Source organism: Bidens hawaiensis, unplaced genomic scaffold (genome assembly GCF_021521415.1).
Source record: "Bidens hawaiensis isolate Kalapana, Puna unplaced genomic scaffold, B.hawaiensis_p1.1 tig00022315_1, whole genome shotgun sequence".
Classification (NCBI taxonomy): domain Eukaryota; kingdom Viridiplantae; phylum Streptophyta; class Magnoliopsida; order Asterales; family Asteraceae; genus Bidens; species Bidens hawaiensis.
Window position 1 is genome coordinate 142,689 of NW_027493469.1, and position 11,012 is coordinate 153,700.

Here is an 11,012-nt window from a genome sequence, read left to right on the forward strand (position 1 = left end):
TATGTTTATCCAAAGCACAAGCCACACATTTTTCAATAGTAACAAAATCTTTGGCAGGTAAACCTTGCACCAAATCATTTTTAGCAAGACGGTTTAAGTTTTTCATATTTGCATGACCAAGAAGACTATGCCAAAACATGGCATTATATTCTGAAACTTTAGAAAACAAGTAGGTTATTTCATTTGGAACATTTTTGTTCATGCCGATCACGTAAGCATTATCTTTTCTTTGTGATCGAACAAAAATCCAGTTTTCTGGTATGATGATACCAGGTTTTAAAATCAAACACTCTTTAATATTGAATGAGTTAAGAAACCTCTATCACAAATCTGTGACACGCTCAACAGACTGTGCTTTAACTCAGGAAACATTCTCAAATTTTAGAACACCATTACTTACAGTACCCTTCTACGTAATCTTCCCTTTCTCTCCTCCCACAAAGGAAACATACCCACCGTTAAAGAACTGAATGTTGTGTAGCTGGCAGAAGTGTCCTGTCATATGCCTGGAACAACCACTATCAACATACCAAGGTCTGATGATATTCCTCCATAGCTGTTCCTGCACGATGTACGAGATTAATTAGACTTTGGTACCCAGTCCATAGTTACACTGGGTGACCCTGACTCATCTAAAGTTGTCACAGGTTGCCATGACATATCTTTTCTATCATCTATTATTAAATTCGATGTCTCTTTTACCAGAGATTTAGGGAACCATTCATGTCTACCATTGTAAGATTTGGCATTACTTGTACGAATGAATGACTTGGTCTCTGGTATATAAGTGGAAGACACAAATAATTTTGTCTTTTCCACTTGTTTTGGTTTAGAAGCCGTGTTCATTTTTGAAACCGAAGCACTGTTTCTACCACCTCTACGAAACATGTTAGGCTTGGTCTGATAAGGACAAAACCTACCAAATTTGTTTCTATTCCAATCATCATCAGAGGGATTAGCCTGGTTATACCTGAAATTTCGCTTATAGGTATTACGAGGCATATTCCTCTGATAGAATCCATAGTAAGGAACATATGGACTATGTGGACAATTTATAGCAATATGACCAGGAGTGCCACAGTTAAAACCCAGTCCATAGAATTTATTTTCCAGTTTAGCAGTTAATTCAACAATTTTCTGTTTGGCAGCTAGGTGGTGACAACATTTCAAACTAAAATCAGATTTGAGCTTGGAAAAACCCTTTTTTTGTGCCTCGGTTTTATCTAGAAAAGCTCTTTCGTTTTTATTAAGTTTATAGTTTACAGATTTCACGACTTCCATTTCCCTAAGCAAGTTACTATTATGAGATTTGTAGAGATCTACTTTATCAATACAAGCTTGAGAAAATAATTGAGAACTTACCTCAGACGAGCTGGAAGAAATAAAAGCCATATAAGCAAATTGAAGTTCCTTAACTTGTTCCTCAGAAGCATTTTCTTCTTCAGCATCTTCAATATGAGCAAATTTGACAGTCTAATTATTTATGTTGAGAGCAATAATCTGATCATTCCAGGAGAATTGTTGAGCCACCATACCCCGTTCAACATCACCCGAACTAGCCCCACTTTCTCCTCTAGCATTTCTCACTGGTACTAGTGCCCTTTCCATGTTTCCTTCCTTGGCTGGATTAGTACATTCACGAGAAAAGTGACCCGGCTCGTGACAATTGTAACACCTCAGAGTGTCCTTTTTAATTCCCACATTCTGATTGTTTGGCACATTCCAATTATTTCTTCCCGTTCTCTTAGTAAATTTCTTAGCCCGAAACACTGTCAAGGCAATTTTCCAAGAGATGTCCATTTCTTCTACATTATCTGGATGACATTGATCAAGCTCAGCAGCAACTACTGGTTGAACCAGATCTCCAGCAAGGAATGCATTGTAGCAATTCGTGAATCCCGCCATTAAAGCAATGTTGTCTTGAGTTTCCTTTGAGATAGAAGAAATTTGATTGGAATTCCGACTAGGAGATACACCAGATGTTTGAGGTTTAATATTAGCAGCAGGTTATTGAGAAGGTTTAGCAAAGAAAACTGGAGCTAGTTGTGGTGAAACTGGAGAGAATTGACCATGAGCGGATTTAAACATTGAAAAGTTGCCTAGAGGTTGAAATTGTTGTTGTCCCTGAGTAGTCTTGAACATTGAGAAGTTGTATTGTGAGATGAGTGCATTATTGGAAGCAACATTGTAGCCTGCTACATTGTAGGAGTTTGCATGGTTTATGGCCCTTTGATTGTCATCCATGTCACAAGCCTTGATGCTTGCCATAACTTCAGAAAAAGTAAGTATGTTGAGATCCTATGTCTTTTTGATTACAGCAACATTCATATCCCAACTTTGAGCCAAAGAGTTCACCAGCTTATCATTTGTTTCAGCTGCTGTCATATTAATACTTGCAGATCCCATCTCAGTTACAAGATTTATGAACCTATGCAGCTGTGTTTCCAATGAATCTCCCAAAATGTGATTAAACATGTTAAACTTTTGTCTCAACAAATCTTGACAACTCCTCCTCATGTCTTCATTACCCTCATACACCTCAACCAAGGCTTCCCATAGTGCCTTAGCAGACTGTAATTCTATAAAGCCCAAAGCAATCTCAGGTGAGAGTACCATGGTTAATGTTGAATGTTCTGTCTATCAATATGTATGGTCTTGGATTATCAATGATGATTTTTCTTTAGAATTCGGATACTTGATCGATCCACTTACTTCTATTATGTCAATATTAATAACTACTGTTGGAATTATGGTTCTTATTTATAGTGACAATAACCCGTTGCCTTACCGCTTGGCTACACCCCATTTCTATTTTAATTGGACACTAATACTAATAAAGAATAATATTGGTATTAAGTGTTCGTCAATTCCAGTCCAACTATCTACAGAAAATCTTTCTTCTTTATAGAATATAGAATTTATTATAGTTTCGTTGCTAGGATTTTGAAACTTATCAGATTCCATTGTGGAAGACATAAATCATCATCATCATACATTGCAACAGGCTTCACAACAATTTCCGTAGGCTTCACAACATAAATCATCATCATCATATCATTATTGACTATACTTAACAATAAACGCTAAAGTAGAAGAGGATGAAAAGGCACTTTCAACTTTGACTATGGCACTCTCACCTGAGATTGCCCTGGGTTTTAGAGAATTGCAATCTGCTAAGGCGTTGTGGGAAGCATTGATTGAGGTGTATGAACAGAATGAAGACATGAAGAGAAGTCGTCAAGATCTACTGCGGCAAAAATTTAATATACTCAATCATGTTTTGGGAGAATCGTTAGAGACTCCGCTTCAGAGTTTCATTCCCTTGTTACAGAGATGAGATCTGCAAGCATCTATCTAGCAACTATTGAAATAAACAATAAGTTGGTGAACTCACTGCCTAAAGGTTAGGATATGAATGTTGCACTTATCAAAAAGACAAAAGATCTCAACAGGTTGTCATTATCCGAGATGATGGATATCGTTAAGGCATGTGACATGGATGACAAACAACATCCTATAAACCATACAAACTCTTACAGTGCAGCTGGTTATAGTGTTACTACCAATAATGCACTCATCTCTCAAGACAACTTTTCGATGTTCAAGACTACTCAGGGACAACAACAACTTCCACCTCAAGGCAACTTCCAAATGTTTAAATCCACTCAGAGTCAATCATCTTCAACCTCACCGCAACCAGCTCGAGTCTTTTTCACTTCTGCCCAATCTTTTGTTGCTAATGTTAAACCCCAATCATCTGGTGTTGCTCCTGGCCAGAACTCCAGACAGATCCCCTCTTTCCATAGGAAACTCAAGAGAACATTGCTTTAATGGCGGGATTCATGAACTGCTACAATGCATTCCTTGCTGGAGATTTGGTTCAACCTGTAGTTGCTGATGAGCTTGATCAAATTCATCCAGATAATGTAGAAGAAATGGATATCTCTTGGCAAATCACCATAACAGTGTTTCGGGCTAAGAAATTTACTAAGAGAACGGGAAGGAATAATTGGAATATGCCATATAATCAGAAGGTGGGCTTTAACAAAGACACTCTGAGATGTTACAATTATCACGAGTCGGGTCACTTTGCTCTTGAATGTACCAACCCAGCTATGGAAGGAAACGCAGAAAGGGCATTGGTTCCAGTGGGAAATACTAGAGGAGAAGTTGGAGGTAGCTCTAAAAATAGTGAAAGGGGTTTGGTTACTCAACAATTTTCTTGGGTTGATCAGATGGATGCTATCAACATTAGCAATCAGACTGCTAATTATGATCATGTTGAAGACGCAGAAGAAGAAAATGCTGCTGAGGAGCAAGTTAAGGAACCTCAATTCGCGTTCATGGCATTCACTTCTCCCAGCTCATCTGAGTTAAGTTCCCAATCATGTTCTCAAGATTGCATTGATAAGGATAAATTTGTATAAGATTCACAATGATAACTTGCTTAGAAATATGGAAACAGTTAAATCTGAAAACCATAAACTTAAGAAAAATGAAAAGGCTTATCTAGATAAAATTGAGTCACAAAAAAAGAATTTTTCCAAGTTAAAATCGACTTCAGTTTAAAATGTTGGAACCATCTTGATGCTAAACATATATTGTTGAACTAACTGCTGAATTGGAAGCCTCCAAGTTACAAATCTCAAATCTAACTGAAAAAAATTAAAAAGGCTGAACTTGATTTTAGAAAATTCGATGGTTCCAGTAAAGTAGTTAATTCAATGATTTAAAATCAGCTATGGTGGAAAGAGAATGAAGGTGAGGGTATAGGATATAGTCAAGTACCCCCACCATATAATGATAAATACACTTGTCTTCCTCTTACCAAAGAACTTGAGGAAAAGGTGAAAGACATGAAGTATGGTAAGTCTGTTAAAAATGAAAGAGTTGACTCTGTAAAGGCTGTTGTGTCCACTTCTGAAGTGAACGATTCTAATGTGTTTTCCTCATGTGCAGAAAAAGTAATCATTGAGGATTGGGCCGATGAGGATGATGACTCGTGTGTTTCAAATAATAAAGACATTAATTATGATGTTCCTTTAAATTTACCTGTTTTGAACTCTGTTATCCTGACCGTTTGTGTAGGCTCTGTTTTTAAGAGCAAAGATACTTGTGTGGTTGATTTTGTTAAGAATTTGTATTCTAATAATCTGATTTTTAATAAGTCTAAGAGATTGGAAAAATCTAACAAATACTCACCGCCTAAGTTTTGTCAAGAGGGATGCTCTAATGACAAAAAAGGTGGCAAGTCAAAATACGAGTCAAACGGTAAATTTCAGGTAAAGCAAAATGGTCCACACAATCGGTCCAAACAGGGAGTTGACCAAAATAAATTCTTTATAAAACGAAAAACTTGTATTAACTGTGGTACTCCAGGTCATATTGCTAGAAATTGTCCACATCGTCCATACGTTCCTTACTATGGATTCTATTAGAGGAATATTCCTTGTAATACCTATAGGAAAAATTTCAGGTATAATCAGGCCAATCCCTTTAACGATGATTGGAACAGATACAAATCTGGTAGGTCTAGTCCTCATCAGACGAAGCCTAACTTGTTTCGTATACGCGGTAGAAACAGTTCTTCGATTTAAAAAATGAGCACAAGATCCGTTTCTTCCACTAAAATACCGGAGATCAAGTCATCCATTCGTACAAATAATGCCAAATCTTACAATGGTAGACACGAATGGCTGCCTAAATCTCAGGTGAAAGAGGCAACGAATTCAGTATTAGATGATCGAAATGATATGTCATGGCAACCTTTGACAACCGTAGATGAGTTAGGGTCACCCAGTGTAACTATGGACTGGGAACCAAAGGCTAACTAATCTCTCATATCGTGCAGGAACAACTAAGGAGACATTTCCCAGCTACACGACATTCAAATCTTTAACGGTGGGTATGTGTCCTTTGCGGGAGGAGAAAAAGGGAAGATTACTCAGAAAGGTACTATAAGTAACAGTGTTTTGAAATTTGAAAATGTTAATTTTGTTTCGGAGTTGAAGCACAGTCTGTTAAGTGTGTCACAAATCTGTGACAAAGGTTTTTCAACTCATTTCACTAATAATGAGTGTTTAATTTTAAAACCTGGTTTCATCATACCAGAAGACTGGATTCTGGTTCGATCACAAAGAAAAGATAACGCTTACATGATCGACATGAACAAAAATGTTCCTAACGAGATAACCTGTTTGTTTTCAAAAGTGTCATAACATAATGCCATTCTTTGGCATCGTTGTCTTGGTCATGCAAATGTGAAAAACTTAAACCGTCTTACTAAAAATGATTTGGTGCGTGGCTTACCCGTCACAGATTTTGTAACTGTTGAAAATTGTGTGGCTTGTGCTTTGGGTAAACACAGTCAAAAAACTCATAAGCCAAAATTGATTAATAACATTTCATCTGTTTTTCAGTTATTGCATATGGACCTCTTTGGTCGGGTTCATGTTTTGAGTCTTTCTCACAGCTCTTGTTGTCTTGTTATTACTGATGACTACTCACGTTTTACTTGGGTGTTTTTCTTGTCAAATAAGAGTGAAACTGCAGAATTGATCAAGAGGTTCATGGTGCTTATGGAAAATCAGCTAAATTTGAAGCTGAAAGGCATTCGCTGCGACAATGGCACAAAATTCAAAAATGCTTCAGTAAATCATTTTTTTTCTGAGAAGGGGGTGCTTCGACAATACAGTTCTGCTCGAACACCGCAACAGAATGGTGTGGCTGAAAGAAGAAACAGGACTTTGATTGAGGCAGCTAGAACCATGTTGTATGATTCAAAACTGCCGCTATTCTTCTGGGCAGAAGCTGTTAATACTGCATGCTATGTTCAAAGTCGGGTTCTAATCAACATGTCTCAAATGAAAACTCCATATGAGATTGTCTATGGTCATAAGCCTACAGTTGGTCATTTTAGAGCTTTTGGCAGCCCATGTACTCTACTGAACCTTGTGTCAACTCCAAATTTGGGGCCAAAGCCGACGACTATTACTTTTTTGGTTATGTTGGTCATCCTGCTTCCAGAGTCTATAATAAGACAACCAATCAGATTCTTGAATCATATGATGTACGTTGGTTGGAAGAAAACGAGACCGACGCCCGTGTCGGTCCTGACTGGCTGTTCTATTATAGTGAACTCTTTAAACCATTCAATTTGCTTCTGGTCATCAGCACAGAAACTTCAGGTGGTGCTACAGTAGATGCTGAGAAAGAGTACCTACATGCAGTATCTCACATGTCTCCAATTCTGGATGATAATTTCACAAAACCACTTGATGTTACTCCGCCCGTCTCCATCAATCAACCAAAAGAAGTTACTGAAACTGTGTCTTCAACTACTTTATAAAATGTTTCATCAGTTGAGGGGGAGAGTCCTATTCTGTTGATCCATGAGATCTATTGAAGTTTCATGAACGAGACATCAAGACATTGAGCAATTTTCAGATTATTGTTGAACCAGTATTTGTGGCTGCTGCCAAAGAATATACAGGAATGGTGGCTTCCATTATCAGAACGGGTCTATGGTATGGTGTTATAGAGAGGCTGAAGCGAACATTTTGGAGCACGATTAAAGAACAAAGCTACATACCAAGGGGGAGATTGTTGGGTCTATATTTAGTGGTTTGTACTTAGTTTGTGTTATGTATGTTGGTTTAAGTTGTAACATCCTAAAATTTATATTGTTGAATAAAGAAAGTTATGTTAGTGATTTCGCGTTTTTAATTATTAATATCGGGTAGGAGCGGATCAGGGACTTGGATTAATTGAGATGGGTTAAATGAGAATGGGATTTTAGGGATATAAATATCCCCTAAACCCAAAAAATATCTTCATTTACATCTATTCCTTCACACTTCCAAAACACACACACACCCCATACACAAGCCGACAGGCGGCCGAGATCCGAGGAGAGAGAGAGAGGCCGAGAGCCGTAGAGAGAGAGACCAAGATCCGAGAGAGAAGAGAGAGCGGTTGGTTGTGATTAAGCAAGGAAACAAGATCCAACAAGCTCAAAAAGGTAAGTTTCTTGAACTTTGAAGTTTAAAGATCCAAGCTTTTTAGTGTTAAGTGACCGGAAATGGTCGGGAAGCGTAGTGGGTGATATTGAACCATAGCGGGGGTGTTAAAATCGCTCGAAATGTTGGACAGAAACCAAACAGCAGGCTGTCTGGGCAACTTCGCCTTCATCTGGGCAACTTCGCCTGCAAGCTAAGTTCGCCTGATGAACTTCGCCTGCAAGCTAAGTTCGCCAGATGACAAGTTCGCCTGAGGTTTAAGTTCGCCTGATGACAAGTTCGCCTGAGGTTTAACTTCGCCTAAAGCTAAGTTCGCCTGAGGTTTAACTTCGCCTGATGACAAGTTCGCCTGAGGTTTAACTTCGCCCAAAGCCAAGTTCGTTTAGAAAATAAATTAAAAATCTAATGAAAAATGTGTTAAGACAGTTAATGGAAATAAAATTTTTCCAAGCTGACCTGGCAGCTCAACCCCAGCCAGGGCCTCTGCCCCTTGGACCCTGCTAGGGGCTGCCGCCCCTAGACCCCGCTGCCAGGGGCGCTGCCCCCGGACCCCCGTTGGTTGTGGGTCATATAAAGATGGAAATACATTATAGGTAGTGATAGTTAAATTGATATGTATACTTGTTATACAGTCAGCCGTGCACAACTGAAGAAAGGGATTACGATCAACGGAGAACGTAACCGTGTTCAGGTGAGTTTCTAGCCCCATTCCTTGTTATGTTTTCAGGGCTGTGTGCATACTTGATGTGTTGTTAATACATTTATCCTAAGTGATAAGTGTATGCCCTATGTGATATATGTGTTATGTAAGAATGATTGCTTGATGGTACGTGAACGATCTTCGGATATTGCACGTACTGTCAGGTTGTAATGCTATGTATAGGGTAAGTATAATATGAATGATTATGCGTATGAACGTGATAGAGATAATAAAAGAAGGAAATAATGGTGTATGGTCGTACGGTTACGAAAAGGGTACCGAGCCCTAATAATACTCGAGGTATGATGTATGGTTGTATGGCTACGAAAAGGGTACCGAGCCCTAAAAATACTCGGGGTATAATGTATGGTAACGAAGAGGGAATCGAACCCTACTAATATTCGAAAACTAGGGACCAGACCCTTATAATATCTGTGATGTTAGGGACCAGACCCTTATAATATCTGTGATGTTAGGGAATCGAACCCTTCTAATATTCGAAAACTAGGGACCAGACCCTTATAATATCTGTGATGGTAGGGACCAGACCCTTATAATATCTGTGATGTTAGGGAATCGAACCCTTCTAATATTCGAAAACTAGGGACCAGACCCTTATAATATCTGTGAGATTATAGGGCGAAAGGCTCTTTAAAACGTATGATTATGTATGTAAATAAAGTATGAAGGTAAAAATGAAAGTAAAAGCACTTAAGTGTGTATGAAAGAAAGTTAAGAGGTTAAGTATGAAGTGTAAAGAATGTATTGTATGATTATGTGATTAACTAGAACTCACTCAGCGTAGCTGACTTTTAGTATGCACGCAGGTGAGTAGGATGAGACAGCTGGCTTGAGCAGGGACACATGGCAGAAGAATAAGAGCCTGGCATCTGAAGACTTACGATGTTTTAATTTTAATGTTTTAATGTGAAAGACAAAGGATGTTTTGAGACAAGTTATGAAATATTGTAATGTTTTATGAAAGTTTTATATTCCGCTTAAATGTTTTAATTAACTCTGATATTTAGAACTGTGTTTATGAGTAAATCCAACACGAAAGTAGGGTTACCGGTAACGGGGCCTTACAAGTTGGTATCAGAGCATAAGTTCGAGAGATTTAAGCATCCTACATGCTTAGACTCGAACAGAGTATGGGATTTAAGTAAGAAAGGAAAGAAGATTCCAGTTCAAGAATGCCATGTGTCGCTCAAGCAAGATCAGTAAAGGTAAATGGTATGATTAAATGATATATGTTAATGGGAAAGAAAAGATATGTGAACGACAGGGATAGGAATAATTGATTGTTTGATTTGACAAACTGCTTAAGTAGAACCAGCACAAATGGACTCATAAAGGGAAGTGTATAGGACACGGAAAGTAACATGATCAGCTAATCACAACTGGCCACTATTATTACCTGTTAGCCTTGCTATCCTTGTACTAAATAGTTCCTTGAGTGATGATGTTTGTGTTTTCCCTTTTAGAATACGATGACTGGAGCTGGAGACATTGTTGGAGCTGGAGGTCGCACTGGACGACGTGGCAGGCCTCGTCGTGTCCAGCAACCTTCGGTTGAGACCGCTTCCAACACTGAAGCTGAAGGAAGCGCAGCGGGAAGGAACCCGGAAAACAATGAAGGAGTTCAACTGGATCCTGCAATTCAAGCAGCTATTGTTCAAGCTGTAGCCACTGCTGTGAAAAATATTACCCCGGGAAGGTCTGCTGGAAGCCGTGAAAGAACTGTTGAAGGGGCGGGTGGTAATGGTAGGAAGGATGACGAGAGGGAAAGGGGTGACTCAAGTGAGGTAAGGTCTGTGAGAGATGATGATAGGAAGAAGGGCCGAGGCGGTTGCAACTATAAGTCCTTCAAAGGTTGTGACCCGCCTAAGCTGACTGGTTTAGGAGACGCAATCGCTACTCTTCAGTGGATAACCGCCATGGATAAGGTTATCCGCATTAGCGAGTGCTTTCCCGATCAAGCGGTAGGTTATGCTACTCAATCATTCGAGGATGATGCTATGTATTGGTGGGAGAGTGTGGAGCAGAGGAAGACCCGAGAAGAGATCAAAGAGATGAGGTGGGACGATCTGAAGGAGTTAGTAATGAAGAAGTTCTGTGCTGACGCCGAGGTTGAAAGGGCGGAGATAAAGTTCCTAAACTTGAAAGCTGGGACGATGACACATCGTGAGTACACTACAGAGTTCAATCGAATGTCTAGGTTGGTACCCGATATGGTCAGCACTGAGGCTAAGAGAATCAAGTGTTATGTGAGGGGATTACCACAGAGAGTCCGC